Raw genomic sequence first — 21,614 nt, forward strand, 5'->3', positions numbered from 1 at the left:
CATCCATGAAGTCTGAACAAAGCTAAGATATGGCAATCCATTCTTGTGAAGAAGATTAGCCCAAGGAAGGAGCAGCATAATCTCAAGGAGAAGTCGAGCTCGAAGAGGACAAAAGGAAGTTTGTTCTATGCATGTGAAGAGGCCTAAGTCTGTCCAGAAGCAAGGCCAAAGTTCTGTTTCCTTTCCAAGCTCTAGAAGGATTTGTTTATAGGTAGAAGTAAGCCCACTAAAATTCTGCCTAAGGTGTATTTTATTCTAAGTCAAAGGGGGCGCATCGAAGCCTCATATCTGCCCTTGTCTTCAGCAAGATCCTAAATTGTTCAACTGAATAGTGGTTTGACTGAATCAAGGTATTCTGAGTAGAAATTGGCCTAACAACCTCATATCTACCCACTATAGGAAGCCAAAAGGCCTCAGGACTTGCGCAAGAGTTTGTGGTTGGCTGAAGCCCTAGAAGAGGCCAAGAACGACCTCAAACCTTGACCAGTAGCAGGTTAAGTGCCTTAAACAGAGAGTAGGCCAGAGAGAAATAAGCCTCATAGGGATCAAGGTGTATGTTTTGTGAGGAATCCTCCATTTCTTGGTGACTGGTTGCAACTAGTGCCAGGTATACATTTTGTGCGGAATCCTGCATTTCTTAGCAAATTGTGAATCAGAATCTGAAGGGATTTGGGATTCCAGGTAAGCCGCAACCTTGTTCCTGTTTGTTTGCAAGTGTCATTCAATTCACATATTGATATTAGTGTTCGATTTAATCTATTAATAATGATTTTTTTAAGGTCAAAGAGCTATTATCAATGGAGTTCTTTTTGTGGATGTCATGGAGTGCATGGTATTCTTCTTTCACTTGTCATGATTTCTTGTTTCAATAAAAACTTCTATGATGAATCCTACTATTTCCATTTATATTAAAATATCAGAAAAGAACTTTTAACCAGAAGTTTTGATGCCCATAGGTAGAATCCAAACTTACGCACAATAACAACAACTGTTGGGAACTTGGCTAAAGCCAGACTAGGTGAGAGCAAAGAGGTTGTTTTCTTTCTGACCTCTTCATTTTAGAATTCCTACATAATCTATTAATAATATTTTTTTAATATCAAGGAGCTATTATCAATGGACTTCTTTTTGTATATTTCATTGAGGGCACAGTACTCTACTTTCACATGTCATTATTTGTTGCTTCAGTGAACACTTTTTTTTATGTTTCTATTCATATCAACATAAGGAAAATCTTTCAGCCAGAAGTGTCAATGCCAAGAGGCAGAAGCCAAACTTAAGCACAATAACAACAAATTTTTGGAACTTGGCAAAAGCCATAGACTACTTACTTCGATGAAATGCCTCAGCCATAGACTACCTAGAGGTTGTTCCAAAACCTTCTCATTTTAGAATGCCTCATGACTCTATTAATAATGATTCTTTTTTATGTCAAAGAGCTATTACTAACGAAGATCTTTTTGGAGATTTCATGGAGTGCTTAGAATTCTGCTTTTGGATGTCATTATTCCTCGCTTTAATGAACACTTGTATGACCAACAGTTGTACGACCAATTCTTTTGTTTCTATTTATAATACTATCAGAAAAAGCTTTTAACCAAAAGTGTTGATGCCCATAAATAGTAGGAACTTAGAGACAATCACAACAAAGTACTAGACACTTGACCAGAGCCATAGACTACTTAAATCCAGTACGATTATTTTCAAAATATAATAACAGTCTGGACATCGCTGAGTGCATAACTGAGATCGGGCCACAAGTGGACTTAACATAAAATTAGCTACCAAGTTAGTTATGCTTGACAATATTACTCGAACCCTTCTTCCCTGCTTACCTGAGTTCCCAGTAGGATTAGAAGCCACCACATGTGTACGCACGTTGATCAAATTGAAGCATGGAAGTAGTTGCTCTCTCCAATTTGAAGCAATATAGAACTCCATGATATCTGAGCTGACTCTTGTTGGCTTAAACTATCTCTGGAATCTATATCATAGGGTTAAGATGTTTTCCATACATTTCTTCTACTTGAAGTTAATTTTATCCAATTTTTAAATGATGTTTGGAGTTTGGTATTTCATGATTGTTCCATAGATATAAGGTATGAATACCCATGTAGACTTGTACATTGATATCGAGGTTGTCATTGTATATACTTTCTGGTTTTTACAATCAAGATTCTCCGGTTTAGGCTTACTTTTGCAAACGATATTCTCCAGTTTAGGTCAGTCCCATATGTTTTATAGGTGTAGTTTCTCACTTCATTAACATGATAGTCTCAAAATGGTAAGATTTCAAATGTGTTATAAAGGTGTCTTTGCACTTGTAAACCATTCAATATTTGAATTCTTTGTCAACAAGGATGTCTGTCATTGGATTTGTGGTTTTTACAGCATGAAATATATTTTTTTGACCCATGAAAATTTTATTTAGAATGGAGACTTTCACAAGTGGACATATTGTCTGTCATTGGATTTGTGGTTTTTACAGCTTGAAATATATTTTTTTGAACCATCAAAATCGAATTTAGAATGGAGACTTTCATAGTTGGACATATTTTCTATAATTGGATTGGTGAAATATATTTTTTGGAGCCAACGTGGGTCATGTGAAGTACTCTATTATTTTTTAATCATTAAGGCTAATAATGTGGAAGAGCAGAGAATAGTTTTGCAAATATTTGGCTTAGTAATATCTCATGCATCAGAAACCAAAAATCCAATGTCACAATTGATTTTGCTACCCTACCTTGAAAGAAGGGGAAAGACCAAAGTTGCCAGTTCTCATTCCTAATTTCACATCGGGTTTGAATGATGTTCAAAGTGGCATCTTCCTTCTGCCCAAAATGAGTCCACCAATCCTACTATATATCTATGTGTGTGTGTGTGTGTGTGTGTGTGTGTGTGGAGTAGAGAAAATGCAGAAACAAGGTAACCATAATTCCTATTTTGAAGAGGAACCATTGACAGCTAGCTTGTATAGTGAATGTGGATGCAACTGAGACTCAGAATAATGGGACTTTCAAGATAAAGAGGACTTGGTTATGTTGCAGTTTTAACTGTTGTAACAACAACAACCATTGGAGGTTGCAAGCATTGTAAATTCCATTACTCGAATAACTAATAAATGAGAAGGAAAACCTATTGTGTTTATTTCTTTCTTAAAAATAGAGTCATAAGCATGGCATCTATGTCATTACCAGTCAAAATGAACTTCACATTCTTATCATAATCAATCAACCTTTCTTCCACCTCTCATCCAAAATGAAATGTGTGTTACAACCAAAAGTTGTCAAGTTCCGTTGCACTTGGATTATTCCCATGTCATATCTTCAAACATGACATTATTCTATAGTGTTGCAGTGGGCATCCAATCCTATCTCAAACAACATATGGCACAACACAAGGTCATCTGCCTTTGCCCAAAATCTGTCCAGAAAGAAAAATCCTGTACACATATATATTTGAGCACGCACCCTGCACTCTCCCTAAGAAATCCCTATTTTGCCCTTTTTGCAACATCATGATGATGTGTCGAAGAAGAACTTGACATTGTATAGTCCAACAACCATCATCTCACTGACAATGAAAAAAATATACTTGAATTCTCTAGAAACATATTGTGCTAACCCCCATTCTCACATTTCAAAGTTAAATTTTCAATGTTTACCAAAGTTATTCTCTTGTTGCTAATGACTTGCAGATATTATACATGACATAACTTCTTCCTTCCTGCATGCATTTTGTAAAGTCGAGTGATAGTTGAAATTGCTATAGTGAGATATAAATCAAATTATTCTTCACATCCAAAAACAAAGACAACTACGTGTACAACAAAATTTTTGTTTGACATTCACATCCGTCCATCCCTACTCTTATATATTTGGATTAAGGGAGTGAAAGCTGATATATATCTTATTTAGGGAGCAAAATCGATATATATTTGGATTAAGGGAGTGAAAGTTGTGTGACAGACCCCGCTCACTATGGCCCCAAGAAACCCCAAATCATAGAGATAGAGAGAAGTGTGTTAATATACTAAGAACCAATAAATGTGTTAGTGCTATTGAAGATATGGGATTCGTGATGCAAACTGCAGATGGAATTACAAATGCTCACATAGAATTCCCATTTAACACATGCAAATTTCATTGATTCACCCACATCGTAGCATGATAGATGGCTACACAAATGTAAAACAACAAGGGAATTCTACAACAAATCCATATGAAATTTACTCATTTGACAATGGATTTCATGCTAGATCATGCCTACATTCAAATCCATGAGGATTAATATTCTATTTTCTACACAAAATTCAAAGAGTCACTAATTTTTCTAATAGAATTTGTCCACAAAACTCACTGCATGGAATGGGAATGATTCAAAGCCCACCCATAGATATCTAGCATGGATATCGACCCAAGAAAAACTAGTAACCAAAAGGACTAAGATAGACCTGCAAGGATTATGTTGTTTCAATGTTATACAAATGAATTATTATATTTTATGTCTTAAAAGTTAATAGTTTCCCATTATCATTGTTAAATAATTTTTGTAAATTTCCATTTTGCCTCAAAATTCAATTTCTGATATATGTTCTTTCAATGTTGACTCAACGATTCTTTTGCAAAGTTCAATTCTATTTTCTATGAACAAGTGAATTTATATGAAGCATATCTCAACGCCTCGAAACTATTGATGCATGTTTGTAGATAGATTTGAAATTTTACTTGTGGAATATTCAGTGAGATGTCAAAAGATAATCATGGGAAGAAATCATCAAGGCAAATGGATGTATTATCATACTTTCAAAAGGCTCCATCTAAAAATACACATTCTCTTCACGATTCAAGCTCCTTTGAACAATTTGTTACTGAGAGAGAGGTTAATTCTTGTGGAAATGCATTTGATATCCATACGATGGATGAAATAATAGGTTCCTCAAGTGATCAGGGTGAGATAAATGCAGTTTCAACAGAAATTGGTGATGAAAATGTTAAAGATTTTTCCTTGGAAGGTGACACAATCCATTTGTGGAAATGGAAAAGAGGCCAGTGGACCATAGGGAGACAATTCCAAGAAAATTGGGTCTCAATTTTTCCATTTATTGAAGAAATACCTCCTACAAATGAGAACAAGGTTTTCTAACAAGTTACATGTATTGTGTGTAGTTCGAAAACTCAAAAGGTAGTGAAATTTCAAATGAAGCTAGATACGGTACAAAAGCATGCAGGAAAGGTGTATGAAAATAAAATTGTAAATGGTAAAGAGAAATCTATTGTTAGATGGAAATATTCTGAGGAATGTCGACATGTTGAATATGCAGAAGAATATAAAAAATATTTAATAAGTAAGAGGAAACTTGAGGCAAGCAGAGGAACCATCATATCTCTATTTGAAAAGACGATGGAAAGAAGTTTGTTATCCAAGACGATACAATTAAGCACTGTATTTCACATCTTATCTAAAGGTCGTCCTATGACAGATTATCCAGATCACATGAAATTTCTATCTTTTCTTCAAGTTCCAAACTTTCCATCTTCTCATTGGTCTCTAACCAGTGGTTGGGGATGGGTAGTATATCTAGCTCAAGTAGACAAGGATGATTTGAAAGAGAAGATTGCAAATGCTAGGTTTTTGGCATTGTCTTTGGATGAGGTTATAGCTATAGATAATACTTCATGGATTTGCATGAGAATTTATATGGTTAATGACCATATTAGGCATTCCTATCTACTTAGGATTAAAAATATGAGAGAGACTTCTACAGATGAAAATATTTATGAACTTGTTCTTAATGATTTGAAGGAAATTGGTATGGATCAATTAATGATTGCAAAAAAGTTGGTATGTGTTGGAGCATCAGTAATGCAAGGACAAAGGAATGGCCTTTGTGTTAGGCTACAACTATCAACTTCATCATATATGCTTAATATTCATTGTATGGCTCATAGGATGAATAGTTCATTTAAAATAGTAAGCAAGTTTCCATCAGTTTCAAAAGTTGAAGATCTTGTACATGAGACTAATGCATACTTTTCTCGTAGTCCCAAACGATATTTAGAGTTTCAACCATTTGCATATGGTATTACGAATGGAAAAAAACTACTGAAAGATGTTGATACAAGATGGATCTCATTAAAAGGACCAGCTCAAAGACTATTTAGTGAGTTCAAATCTTTGGTAGGGTTGATGTATGAAAATCACTACAATGTAGACAAAGCTCAAAATCTTCTTTCTCGACTAACTAATATAGAGACATTATTGACATTGGCTGGAATTCTTCCTATACTACATGAAATGAATGTCCTCGTGAAAATGTCTTAGAATCGCACAATGTATATTGTGGAATACACAAATGCGAGAAAGTCAACATGTCTTGCATTGGATAATTTGTATATGATGCCAGACTCTTTTACTGGTCGAGAGTTTAAAAGTTGGACTAAGATCATCAATATAGAAAATACTAAAAAACTTTTGACGTATGATGAAAAAGGGATACTATGTATCACAGTGCATGGGTATATGGTTCCCTTTCATTATATTAGTAAGACGGGACGAATCACCAAAGGTTGCCCCGTGTCAAGAGACCAATTTGATAATATTCTGATTTCAGTGAGACAAAATTTGATAAAAATTGCAAGATCACTATCATTAGAGATAAGAGAACGATTTCCTTGAGATGAATTGTTGGAGGCCATGTGTGTGGTATGTTATCACTCAAATGTTTTCCCTAGAAGTTATCAAATAAGGAATAGTCTGAGGTAACCACAAACCTAATCTTTTAGACTCAGGTTCTAGCCAACCTAAGTCCAGAGAGGGCTCTCTCTTTATAATTTAACTTTGTTTTGGGTAGATTTCAGGCTAGTTATTAGTGCTCATGATGTTTTGTTTTGATTGGGTGGTGGAAATAAGAAAACAGATGGGCAGAGTAAGTATTCAGGCCATTGGGCTATTGTTACAGGGAAAAGTGTCTACACAGAACTACTTATCCCACTAAGGTGTGATAGCTACCTTAGAAACAAACAAAGCAAAGCTACTTTCATTTTTCCTTTATGAAGTATAGATGAGAGAAGAACAAAGAAGACCAACCTCTGTCTTGCGCTAATCTCCTGGTTCGATTCCTCTCTCTCTTGATAGTCTTTCGCTACTTGTTCCCTTGCACGCCCAGCTTCACAGAGTACCTGTAAGATCATAGTAGCATAGCACTATACAAGAACATGGATCTATAATCATAAACAATCTAGGATCAGATGTAAATCAACCATACAAATGCAGTAAACATAAATGACACAAGAGTATGGAGGAAAACTTGAATAGCTTTTATTGATAAACAAGAAAGAGCCAAGGGGAGTTACAACCAATTGTTCTGACCCAGCATCATCCTCTCAGTAAGGAAGCCCCACTTCACCTCATACAAAGCTTAGATCACCCAACAATATGATGTTGTCTCAAGAAACTAACAGCAATTCCTTACAATATGCAAAATTCCAGCCTCTGGATCTCTGGGATGAGGGATCCATATATAGATATCTGTAAGGGAGATGAGTCAGCTTGTGATTTGATTAGTGTCTTCCCTCTGATATTTCTTGCTTCCACTTGGAGATTGATGATCTCTTACTCATCCTTGGTCGAATTCAGAGAGGCAAGTGTCACAGGAGAAGTTTCTGTAAGTTTCCATGCCTCTCCACCTCACAGAATGACACTGCCATTTGTCACTGCTCGCCCATCGCACCCCATAGAAGGTATTTTTGAAATGCAACGCACCCACACAGTGTGTTTAGGTGAGATGAAATGCACTTTGTCTATGGAGCAGCTGAAATGATCCTGTTTTGACTAGTACTGAGCAGTTTTTCATGGAGAACTTCTGGGAGAAGCCGTAATCAGTTGACCTTGTTCCTTTAGGGGTTAGAACAACAATTTTAGGGACTTAGGAGCCCTTGGTTTATGGAAATTCATGCTTGGGTTTGTAGTGCCCAAAAATGTCTATAACAGTTGCCCCCTAAAGCATGAGGTCGTTAATCGTTTTTGATGTCAGGTGAAATGCTTTATTATGAGGATCCGAAGTTCTTTCAAGCTGGGAGGAGACGTGTAATAAGATACAATAAAATACATTATCTTCATAATATTTTCATGATCTAGCTGAGGCGGGCATTCCCATGCTCAGCTTTATAAATTCATTTTCATGTACATAGGATAGACAATCGTCTGAGTGTAGACTAATGATTCTGGTAGAGCCATCATCCCTTTGATTGGATGATTATTTGTGCAGCAATGATGTACATTTGATGTCTTTATTTCCCTGAATATATATCACAGCCCGGATGGATGAAACTAGATCCAAGGTCTCCAATCCCGTTCGATCTTCACACGAAGTACAAGTCGATCCATGTGAGAGATGTTCTGGAGTCGAACATGGAAAGACATCGCCTGATTACCAGCCAATGATGTAAGCTGTTAACAGGCGCGAGAGGAATCACCGATAATGATAATGACCCTCAAGGTACTACTATACAATTCACGTGGTGTGAATAAAGGACTTGGAGTCGAACACCACGCAAAATCTTTCGCTCGAAGGTCATTGATGTAAACCTGTCGCCGGAAGTGAGAAACTTGCCATTGAGGCATGCAAGCTTCAAAGTACTAAATGGGGTGTTCCTAGATCGACTTCTTGGATAATGAGCTGATGTCGATAAGAAGCGATCCATCACAGGAGGGCCTTAATGAATCCCACATCAATGACACGAAATGGAGCAAATGATTTTAATGGAGGTGAAAACGATCTGTTAATATAAGGTTCAAGGTGGCGGTCATGAAAGAATGGAGCGTAAATGTATTGTAGCGGGTGAGACACAGGTGAATTCTCTAGATGACTTCTCTTGAACATGTCGGCGACACTGATGTGATGGATTGGTAGCATTAACCCCAAATGTGGATGGTGTGATGGGACCATGGTGATGTGACCGGTGAATGAAACAACCCAACCCGACTTGGATGCGGAGTGAAAGTGTCATGTTCAAGAGCGACTTGCTACCAACAAAGTTTCTTCAAGTTTTATTCCCAATTTTTCCCCAGTCATTGCTGACCAATACCTCTTTATTTTTGTCAAGCTTGAGGAGGATAACATATGCTTGTTCTATAATTTTCCCTTCGGGCAAACCCAATGCTATGTTTTAACGAGCCTAGCGATAGTGAAACTCGTTCTCGTCTATAGACAAGTTTGTCGCTATTAAGTTTTAACGAGTTTAACGACAAAGATAACTCGGTCCTTTTCAATTTTAGAGAGTCTGAAAAGGAACGTAAAGGAAACTCCAAAATTCCTTTTTTGTCATTTAATCCCTTAAGTCCGAAAAAGTATAAAACAATACAGAAGGGATGAATTTTCGAGCCTTTTAATGAGCCGAACAAAACAAGCGCTCGATATTTTTGTGTAATAATCCCTCAGGTCCAAAAATATTAAAACTTAGAGGAGGGATAACACTTCCGGTCCCTTTAACGAGCTGGAGAGGCCAATGGCTCGGCAATATTTTCATATTTTACGAGTCAGTTGAAAAGAGCTTAAAAGAGACTCGTCTTTTGAGGAACGAGTAATAAAATTGGGTAGCAGCTGATTCCAGGTAAGGTTTGGAATTTTCCAATCACGGCAGTGTTACAAGGATGGCTAGTGAGATCACTTTTCGCAGCTATTCCTCAAAAGGGGTAAACAATCAAATGGAGGTGAATGATCGGCCAATACAGAGTGGAGGTGATGGTGAGAACATGACCAAGGCTTTTAAAGGCTGAAGTACTACATTCACGATGGTTATTTACCGGGAAATAGTTCATTTTTTAGTGAGCTTAAACGCGAGGGGAAACATTTTCTCATGGCTTATGTTTATTTTTTAGCGAGCTTGAACTATGCGCTAAAATTGCTCGATTAATCCAGTCGTATAATAAGAATGTCTCATATATAAAAACCGAAACTTTTAGAGTTTTTCACCACATCCTTTCTTTATGCAAGTTAGGAAACGACCAATCCTACGAGTTTAAAGGCTTAGAAGACCTACAAATTTAAAAAATAAATAGTCGCCCTTCGCTTGCACGCCAAAAGGTTTGCATGCCCCCAGGTATAAAACAGAATTTCAAGGTTACCCCTTCTTCCTACCATCAAAACATTTGTTTTACCGAGAGAGGTCTACCTCTTACAGGTTACCAAAGATTGTTCTATTCACGGCGTAAACAAAACACTTCTTCGATGATGTTTATCGAAATAAACAAAGGTGAGTGGCAATGCCTGCCAACCCACATAACTTTGACAAGAGAATCTTATTCCAGTCCAACTCCCTCTTCCAATCACGAACAGGAGTAAGGAGGTCATATAATTCTCGCGGAAACCTATCCTATACCCACAGTTTTCCTGCCGAAGCAGACCAGGGTGCATGCCCCCTGGGTTACAGTCATGTCCCCCGAATCACTCACGCTCATCAGGCGGACGGACTGGAGATTGATGAGACATTCCTTGTGTGAAAATACCATTCAGGGATGGCATATGACTATTTGCTCTGTGTGATCCGGGAAATGAAAGCTAGTCTACGAGCTTGACCACTCTTCCTTCATGCGGAAAACACATTACTCTAAAGAGTGAGGAGACAATCGCTCCCATGCAATAAATATAGTCCCGTCCAAGGAGTAGATTATAATCCAGGGGTCCTTCAACTACCATTACGTTCATTTGAACAGTTTTCCCCCTTAATGTTATGGGCACATTGGGAAGGATCCCTAACGGTCGATTGGTTCCTTTGTCAAAGCCTCTTTTATTTCTCATTTCAGGCAAAAGCGATGGCGAACCAAGCGCTTTCCAAGCAGTCGAGGAAAGGATACTCACAGAAGCCCCTTCATCTATGATGGTACCAGCCATAACCATTCTATATATTTGAACAATGATTCAGAATGGTAAACTAGCCGGTAAGCGGGGTCTGCCTAGTTGGTTCCAGTCGAAGGAGACAACCAGGTTGCTTGGAGGTGGGACTGAATAGATGGCCGGGTATGACTCTGACGAACTTCCTTCCTACGGTAAAGGAACGAGTAAATTGCCCCCATGTTCATCGGAGTCTGTGCTTACAAAAAGAATTTGGACGGTGTCATCCTCGTTCTCTTCGGTGACTGTATCATCTGAAGATGGAACCTCTGAAGGCAAGACCGGGTCAACTGCCGCCTCGACCTTTTGACTTTCGTCTGGTATGGGTTCAGATGGTTTGTCTTCAATGATAGATGCTTCGGCCGACCACCTGGGCGGGTCAGCCAGCTTTTCAACTAGTGACGGACTCGGCAAGAGTTTTTTATATCCAGGAAGAAGTCGTAACGGTGAGACCGGACGATCGTCTAAAATTCTTTTAGCCTCATCTAGGAAGGGACAACTGTGGACGGCATGGTCGCCTTCGCATAGATTACAAGGAAATCTATATTTTCCTTTTTGTCCTGGGGCTTCACTTTCACTAGTCGACGGTGTGTTTTCAACATGATCATCAGAGGTTAACGACACCGGGTTGTGCAAACGAGGAGACCAGTCCCTTAAGATCTGAGGGATGCAATGAAAATCTCTATGATAGTGGTCTCCTTTGCAAATGACACATGGAAATTTAGGCCTGGTCGGTGCAGTGTGTGGATTTTCGCTAGACAACGCTTGGTTGCCCCCTTTCGCTTTTGGCTCCTTCTTCTTCTTCTCTTTCTTCTTCTTTTCCTTCTTCTTCTCAGGTACTTGATTTTTGGCTTTACCAACTCCATCAAGCAAAGAAGAAGGAGGAGAGGAAGAATTGGAGGAAGTAGAAGGTTGGTGGGTAACTCTGGACTCGTCTAGTTGCTAACCCGATTGTTCAGGAATTGCGGTGTTCTGAACGACAGAGGTTGAGAAGAGCCATACGGGCAAGCCGATTGTCAAATCCTGGAAGCGACAATGTGGCCATATGGGGTGCACCAACATCTCCCCAAGAGGAGAAGGGACTAGGATTTCCTCCAAGGGGAATTCCTTGGTTGGTGGGTTCCATTTTCTCAACCTAAGATCAACGTAGGAAAGGGTGATGATTATTCCGTTTAAAATAAATTTTAGACGCTTTGACACAACTTGTTTTTTCAATTTTTAAGAATCGAGAAAAAACAAAATATGACTCTAGTCGCCTTCGATTTTTAATGAGCCTGAAGTGACAAGTGCTTAGATGGACCTTTTCCATTAAGGAGTCTGAAAAGGAACGAAAGGGACTACTCTGGAAAACTAGGTAGAGGGATTACCAAACCAATCGCAAAACTGCAGAATACTTTTTACGGTACGGCAGTCAATCTTCCCGAATGCTGTGTTCAGTGCATTGCAATCGATAGGGCAGCAGACACGGCTTCCTATGGATAAAGGATTAAGCCTATTGTGGTCTCCCAAAATATACTCGACGGTACGTGGGAACACAAGTCCATACTGGCACTTATCGTCTCAAAGTGGAGGAATCACCCAACCATCAATGAGAACAACAGTTACTAGGCTTTACGACGCTGGAATACGTCTCTAGCCTAGACTTCTAAATGTTGTGTGTTAGGTTCCAAAGTGTTGTTAGATTCATTGAATTTATTTTATAGTTGATCTTGTTTATGAAGTTTGCCTTTCAGGTTCACTGCGAGATGTAGATGTGTAATTCCTAAAATGCAATCTAAGATGATAAACAGTCTTTTATCTTCTTTGTGCAATGAAAATCCTAGCTACTAAGGAAAGAGAGATAGTATTCTTTCACAAAGAGCAAAGAGCACACTCTAAATGCACTTTCCTAAATCAAACCAATCAAATAGTCTAAATGCAAATGCACATGCATGTATTTGTTTTTGACTTTCTTAGTATGTAAATGGTAAAAAGAAAGCTGATGGACAAATCTGAATTACTTTTCAAGCGACATTTATCAACAAGTTTCTTTTCGAAATCAAAAATGGAGGCAATCACAACACCTTACGATTTGTAAATGAATACTTGTTTTCGACACTAGAAAAATTACAAATTCAGACCGAATACAATAGTAACAGGATAATCAACTATCTACAGCAATCAAACTCTTTCCTATGCCTGAAAACGACACTTGTGATGCTTTCAAATCAAAGGATGACGGTACAATTACGTTACTTTTGCAAAGGAGAACTGAAAATGACCCAAAAATCACAAAAAACATTTACAATTTTATTGTACAAAGGAGGCAGAATAACAGCAAAGAAAAGGGGTTTCAAACAGAGATATCCTGATCACAGGCAGCAAAATTCATGAATAGAACTGGAAAGAATGAACTACAGAAACCAAAACTAAACAATGCCTAGTCTTATCAGCACACCTATAACACAGGGAATTTGAAATGCAGCGCACCTACTACACTCGGGAAGTGCGCTAAGTTTTAGATTCACAAAATAGTACCTGCGCTGGGCCAGAGACGAGACTTTGCTTGGGTTCCGGGTCACAGTTTTCAGTTCAGTTCATGGGTTTTGGCTGAGCAAATGGTAATCAGTAATGCAACAATCAGGGGTAGATCTAAGGAGGATCTAAGAGCTATCACAAAGGGCAATCAGAGAGTTTGTAAATCAGTTGTTTAATTTATAAACAAATCTCGAAGATTGACTGAAGCGGCATTTATCTACTTTGCATTTTCATATCAAATGCAGTTCGAAAGCTACCTAGCTCTACTTCAGGCTCCGTCAGTAAGTTTATAAAATAGACAATAAGGAAGATAAACAAACAAACTAATTCGTCCCCAGCAGAGTCGCCATTTTGTTACAGGGAAAAGTGTCTACACAGAACTGCTTATCCCACTAAGGTGTGATAGCTACCTTAGAAACAAACAAAGCAAAGCCACTTTCGTTTTTCCTTTATGAAGTATAGATGAGAGAAGAACAAAGAAGACCAACCTCTGTCTTGCGCTAATCTCCTGGTTTGATTCCTCTCTCTCTTGATAGTCTTTCGCTACTTGTTCCCTTGCACGCCTAGCTTCACAAGTACCTGTAAGATCATAGTAGCATAGCACTATACAAGAACATGGATCTATAATCATAAACAATCTAGGATCAGATGTAAATCGACCATACAAATGCAGTAAACATAAATGACACAAGAGGATGGAGGAAAACTTGAATAGCTTTTATTGATAAACAAGAAAGAGCCAAGGGGAGTTACAACCAGTTGTTCTGACCCAGCATCATCCTCTCAGCAAGGAAGCCCCTCTTCACCTCATACAAATCTTAGATCACCCAACAATCTGATGTTGTCTCAAGAAACCAACAACAATTCCTTACAATATGCAAAATTCCAGCCTCTAGATCTCTGGGATGGGGGATCCATATATAGATATCTGTAAGGGAGATGAGTCAGCTTGTGATTTGATTAGTGTATTCCCTCTGATAGTTCTTGCTTCCACTTGGAGATTGATGATCTCTTCCTCATCCTTGGTCGAATTCAGAGAGGCAAGTGTCACAGGAGAAGTTTCTGGAAGTTTCCATGCCTCTCCACCTCGCAGAATGACACTACCATTTGTCACTTCTCGCCCATCGCACCCCATAGAAGGGCTTTTTGAAATCCAACGCACCCACACAGTGTGTTTAGGTGAGATGCAACGCACTTTGTCTATGGAGCAGCTGAAATGATCCTGTTTTGACCAGTTCTGAGCAGTTTTTCATGGAGAACTTCTGGGAGAAGCTGTAATCAGTTGACCTTGTTCCTTTAGGGGTTAGAACAACACTTTTAGGGACTTAGGAGCCCTTGGTTTATGTACATTTCATGCTTGGGGTTGTAGTGCCCAAAAATGTCTATAACAGCTATGCAGTCAATCAAGAGCGAATTAACTGGACCTGATCAATCACTAAGGTAAGAGTTCATAGGGTAGGCTAGCACAACAAAAGAAAATTGCAGGTTCAAATGGATGAGGTAGTCCTAACCAGGGCAAAGGGAAATGAAGAATCCTTAACCAGGATTAAGATGAACAAAGGAAGGATGATCAGTAGCAAAGGGCAATGAAGAATCCTTTACTATGGACCAAAGGGGGGGTAATCTACGGAAGTAAGGGAGCAATTAAGAATTCCCAGACCAAGATAGTTTAGTAGAAAACATGTAGAAAGAAAACATTTAAAACAGAGAGCATTTAAGCTAGTTCTAAGATATCATTCCTTGTTTACTTTACAGATTTCATAAGAGACACATGTGAATATTTATAACATGACGAGAAAACAATATTTAAACATGAAGAGATAATACTTATTTGGTTCCAACTGTGCACAATAATCCAGTGAAATGTTCTTAGCTTTATTTCATGACCCAACAAAACCAGTGCAGTCTTGAATACAATAGATCCTTAGCTCGATACAAAATGTCTATAGAATTGTATTTTAATCCACCCTAATTACTTCAATTTGTGAAGTATTTATACAAAAAATGTTACAAAATATCTCATAACAATATGAGAATTATTCTAGGAAACCAAAAATATCTTCAGCACGAAGATAGAGACAAATGGAGAAGTGTCTTCTTGTTGTCCCTTTTATTATGATTGTGTTGGTTGTTGTAATTCAGATTTGGCTCTTTCAGTTGCTTGATACTTATGTGCTGGAATTACTTTATGTCTTCTACCTACTGATACTCTTTACCTGTTGTACTTTGACTCTGTTTTACCTGCTTTGCCTACTGTCATATAGATTTACTGCAATAATTTTATAGTAATCCATATGTTTCATCCACCATTCACTGTCAGGTAATTTTATCCTTATCATCTTTCTATATACCTCGTCAGCTTCTATATACTTTGAAAAATTCATCCTGTTGACGAACAAGTGCTTGACCTCATGATCTATAAAAAATAGATTTTCTAGACTATCATATAATACCTTCCCAGTGGGCAAAGATTTTACCCCTGAAGTACTAGCTTGGCTATTGGCCAGCTTGTTTAGTCTTTCAATGTAATCATCTTGGGTCATCATCTTGTCATGTATTACCATAGGACTGGGAAGTCCTTTTTCCCTCAAAATACCAAACTTTGTCATAAATCTATCAATGTCTACTTGGATGCTTTGACACCTTTTCTCCAGATTGAGCATCAGGTTCCTTTTGGTGAGAACCTTCTTTATTTCTATGATAGTTCCTATTTTATCATCTATTTCTGGTTCATCAAGCTAGCACCTATTTCTGTTGTTCAAAAATTCTATCAATTGGTTGGCTTCTTTAGGCTTATCTCCCAACTCTTCCATTGTCTTGTGGATTGCTTCTGTGGCCACTTTGACTAGTTCAATCTGTTCAAAAATAACTTGAATAGATGGCCAAACATCATTGATGGAATAAATGATGTTGGCCCAAATAATTTCCTTCATGTCTCCAAGTGTTTGTTGCAATGTCAAGTCCTTTTCAAGAACTTTTATTCTCTCTCCCATTCTTTAATTCTTTTGAGCTTCTTCTTTCTATTGTATCTGTGCAAGTTTACAATTAGTTTCCAAACTTGACACTTGTTCTCTAAGTTTCTTGAGCTCAATAGCCTGGATGGTCATCTCCTCCATGGATTTTACCAATTCAGCTGTCTTTTCTGTTGATGTCCCTGTACTTGTTGATGTACCTGTAACTGGCAGAGCAGTAGCTGGTGGAACTATTGGTGCTAATGAAGCAGCCAATGTGGAGGGTACTGTTGTAGAAACTGTAGGAATTACAGTCTGAGGAGTGGTGGCCAACTCACTCTGTTTAGACTGTATCAAATTATCCAGTTCTTTCTCTGTTTCTTTTAGTTGTTCATTTAGCTTAAGGGCTAAGTCCATAAGCTCTTCCTCCTTCTGAGTTTCCAATACTTCAACTGTCTGAGGATGATGCAAGGGAGGAATCTTGAGCTATTTTTCAGTGCAGCTATGTCATCATTTTTATTCTTAATAAGATTTTTTGCAGCTTTCACATCTTTGGGATCATGGCCCAGTTCTATGACTAAGTCCTTTAGGGACTTTATTTTGGTATCTTTGGCCTGTGAAGAGGCCTTCTCTAACTAGAATTGCACTGATATATTATTCAGCACATTTTGGAGTTGGTGAGCCGCAATTTCCTTACTGGTTAAGGTGGGGTAAACCATTTCCCCAGTCTCCTTATGTAATTCTATTTGTTCAATAGGATGGATATCCCTTGCCAATACTTCAAAGTCTTTTTTCAAATAATCTGCAATTGACCTGGCTTGTTGTGTAGTTGGCTTCATAAAAGTCATCTGCATTTTTCCTTCTTTCACATCAAAGGCTGACATTAGCCTTGTCTGATTAGTTGGAGCCATCTTTAGGTAATGTGCATAACTTTGGGCTTTCAGTCTTTCATTCCTTTCTTTTATTTCTTTATATTTCCCTCTAATGTCTTGGCTCTGGCCAGTGGGAGCCCTGAAGGAGGATACTTCCACGCTCTGTTGCCTTTCTAGCATTTGAGCCTGTGAGGTGGAAGGTTCTTATGTACCTCCTGAGGGAGTGGTATGCCTACTTTCTGCACCTATAGTTCCTGTTGTTTCTTCAGTAAACTCTTGTTCTGAAAATGGATTCAACCTTTGCCTCTTGACATAAGTTTGGGCAACAGGTCTACTAGAAGGAGTGGCCTCCTCTCTATCTCTTTTAGGATTTCTCTCCTCATTTAGAGGATTCTGTAAAATAGGTGGATTGTTCATGATATGTTTTGGCTGAGCAAGTTCTTCTGAAATCTCTGGCTGTTCTGATTCCTCTGGCTGCTCTGATGGTTGCTGCTCTTGAGGTCCTTCTTCTGTTGTTTTCCCACTGTGTCCCTGTGATTCCCTTTGAGATTGGGACTCTCCTGGCACCTGTACAAATGAATCTTCATCAAGTCTTCTTTCTAAATCAATCAATACATTATCAACAACAACTTTTGTGCTATCTCGGTCTAAAAAATTATTTTCCACCCATTCTAGCTTATTTGCATATTGTTCAATTTCAGGAATTCTATGGTGGATATAAGGAGATAATTTGTTCTTTTGTCTCCTATTGCAAATGAACTCTAAAGGGTCATAACTCTAGATAAAACTTTGTTTCAGTTTCAGCCTTTAGAGGATTTCCTCTGCTTCCTTCCCTACTTCCCTACTGTTACATATGAAGGGGCCAAGCTAATATTTTATCCTAAGTTGAGCTTTCTTCTTGGCCTTCACAAAATGCACCTCATCTGAATTAATCATTTGCCTGTAGTACTCCAGAGCAAACAATCTCATGGGGAGGTATCTGGGCAATTTGTAGGGAGACAAATCACATCCATATATTCTGATTTCAGTATGGTTTTGGTACAAGTACCAATCCCCCACTCTATATTGTTTGGAAAACTGCAGGACCCTCCTGATGTTTGCACTGATTCTAGGGGGAGGACTTCCTAATAGCATAGTTGCCACTAGGTGTACAAAGAGATCTATGAAATCACTATAAGAATATTGAGAGTCAAACAGGTGGATTAATGAAGTCCAGAAGATCATTGATCTAGGGTTGCCTTTGGTATCAAGCTTTTGGAGTGTGATTGGGAATTTGTCAGCTTGATAATACAAGAAAAGATGATATAAAACTGAAGAATATTTGAACACTCTTTCATTATCCATCCTCATGAATTGATCATGCATTTTATCATAAATGAACTTAGAATAGTCAAACATGATGGCTGGGAGCAGCCAAGGAGAGTAGATGGACATAAAGGCTATAATAATTTCATCAAAAAATTCACTTGTAGTCTGGCCTAACACACTGGATATCATGTCTATGATGTCTCGGCCAAGATCAGAGAATATGGTAGATATGTATGGTGGAGGATCCTTTGGAATGTATTTCTCTTCCCTGATGAAGGTCTGGTATAACCGAGCAAGTTTGATTGAGGTGAGTGTAGGGTATCTATTCAGCAAATCTCCAACAGAAAGAGGGGTTAGGCTTTGGCTTGGTTGTAATTGTAGCATTTCATTTATGGACTCAAAAGTGATGGTAAGTAATATAGAATGATTAGGGGTCATTACTGCCCTTTGGCTGGGTTTATAGTTCATATGGCAGTAATGGATAATCTCTGGGAAGATATGAACTCTGGGGAATTGGTACTTGGGTAACCTGATTCCCAAAGTCCTATGTAGTCTGCATGGTTTAGGTATTGGTCTCTGTACTTGCAGTATAGTTTCAAAGGGGATTCTTGGACAGAGGTATCTTTAATCTAAAAATCTTTATCTTCCAATGGAAGATGGTCTAAATCTCTGTGAGGAGTAGAAATGGGCAGGACATTTAATGCAATTGGGGTGGCCATCCTTGGTTCTTGTGGATTCAAGGACGGGGCCGAAGGGTTCTCAGTGATATTGGGGAAAACTGGTCTAATTCAAAGTATTTTGGAGTCACTGGAAAACTATTTCACTGAATTACCTAGTAATTGGAAGAAATTTAGTCCAGGTTTTGGAATAAAACAGGGTTTCTCATCAAATTTGGGTAAATACGTGGTTTTCGGCTTTGAAGGGAGTAATGGCGACTGTGCACTGTTTGCACGAAGCGCACGTGACTGAAAGGTGGTTTGGAGTTTCAGCAGCTTCTGTAAGTTGGCAGTTGGACGTGGGTTGATGGTTGCACATACTCTGGTGCTTGCATGGAGGTCTGAGTGGTATTTTTCACGATAAAACAAGAAAGCAATGAGTTTTTTAGTTTTATTCGTAAAGTCAATGATTTTGGCGGGTACACTGGGAAAAGGGCACTTGGCGTTAAGCGGGGGATGTGACATTTTATCATTTAGGGACAAGCAGTAAGCAGGATCGTATTGCACTACTTTTGGGATAAAGTCGTTTTGGGGGGAGGCCGCCCGATGCCATTTATCGGGTGCCACGTAGCGACAGGGTGAATAGTGAAACCACCCATATCAGGCAGGTAAAGGTCAGCCTTCAGAGGCCGCCCTATATGAGCATCGACCGTTGGATCAAAAGGGGTTGGATCGCACGGTGATTGAGGCGATGATTTGCTATGAGGTTTAATGGAGGGGCCCGACGGGGTTTTTAATGCATGGAGGATTAATTAATGAAGGGTTATGGAGGTTTAATGAAGTCGGGAGTGATTTCATTGGTGGGGATAGATTATTAATTAATCACTGATTGATTAATTAACCTCTTTTACTCAGCAGTGGGTCATGGTAATTAATTAGTCGTTGATCGACATAATTAACCCATTAATCAGTTTATTAATAAAGTTTATATTTCAAACTTGGGGGTAGGATATTAACATATGGGTTTTTTTAATAAAGTATACGGGAAAGGGGTGTTTTTTGGGGTTTAATACATATAATCAAAATTAGGAGTTAATATGAATGAAAGCGGAAAAATTAATTTGCGCTAAGTATAATATGTTTTTGTAATTCATTTAATTTTCACATGGAAACATTTATAACTTAGGCTAAATGCGCATTTATGGGTTTTTTGGGAAAAAGGGGTTTGCTTGGGGGTGATTACTTTCCCTAGGCAAATGGTGCTTTTACCTTAGGAAAAGGAATTTTTTAGGGGAAAATGAATGAATTGAAGGGGGTGAATTTTTGTGAAGGGGTTTTTAGTACTTAGACCCTATAAGTTATTGGGCGAGTGTCCGGTCCCTCCAAAAGTCAGAGAAATGCTCTGAGCCCCTTTAACTTAAGGTTTTAGGTACCTTTGACTTTGCTTATGGGAAATTAGTGAAATTAAGGGTAAAACGAATGGGGAATTAATCACTTGACTTTGTGTAAATGCTTAGTTATCATCCATACTTTATCAACTTGATGATGAAAGTAAATGATATGATTTTATCTAATCAATCATCACAATTCTGCAACCATGCAACTACTTACCCACCTACTCATCCTACCATTTTTTCTACTCTTTATTAGGGTGAACTTAAGCTAGCAAACCCTTATCAAACATTTTTCTCTTCTTTTACAATAGAAATCTATCTAATTCTATCTTTATTACATCCAAGGGCTTAGATTAAATTGTTGAGCTCCTTTTATTTACTCTACCTATCTACTTATCTGCCAAGATTAAACAATTTGGTCAGATTTTATTCTCTATCTCTAAGCATGAAATTCAAAACATGAAATAGACAAGTTTAAATTGTTTGACCATCCATGGATTGTGGCGAAGCTAACAAGTTGCACACAATATTTTTATTTTGCATCAAATTAAATGGTAGTGGCATTTTGACTTGCACACTTTCATGGCCTTTTTTCTTTTTTCTTGGGGTTCATTTTTCATCTTTTTTGACCTTTTTCATTATTCTTTTTGTCCTTTGACTTTTCTTTTAGGACATACCCTATTTATATTTTTTAAATTTTTTTTTTGAATATGGAAAACATTTGCAGAAAGCAAAGGTATGTACATATTACAGTTTTGGCCTCAACCATTTAAAAATTATGACTCCTATTGGTATAGGAACATAACAGTGGCTCCACTTGGGGATGGCATTTCCTAGTGAAATTTCAAGAACTAGTAGATCAATGGCCTTCTGAATTACTGTGATTTTACTCTGCAACTCTCCCTTTTACTTTGCTACTTTATTGATATTTATGACAGTGAAACTTTTGAATCTTAGGGCCTTCTCTTCGGGCTTCAACTCCAAAATTTACCATCCAATCAACACTAAAATTTGTGAAG

Source organism: Pinus tabuliformis, chromosome J, assembly GCF_031772625.1.
Source record: "Pinus tabuliformis cultivar Carrire ecotype Pingquan chromosome J, CPIR1, whole genome shotgun sequence".
In the NCBI taxonomy this organism is placed as follows: domain Eukaryota; kingdom Viridiplantae; phylum Streptophyta; class Pinopsida; order Pinales; family Pinaceae; genus Pinus; species Pinus tabuliformis.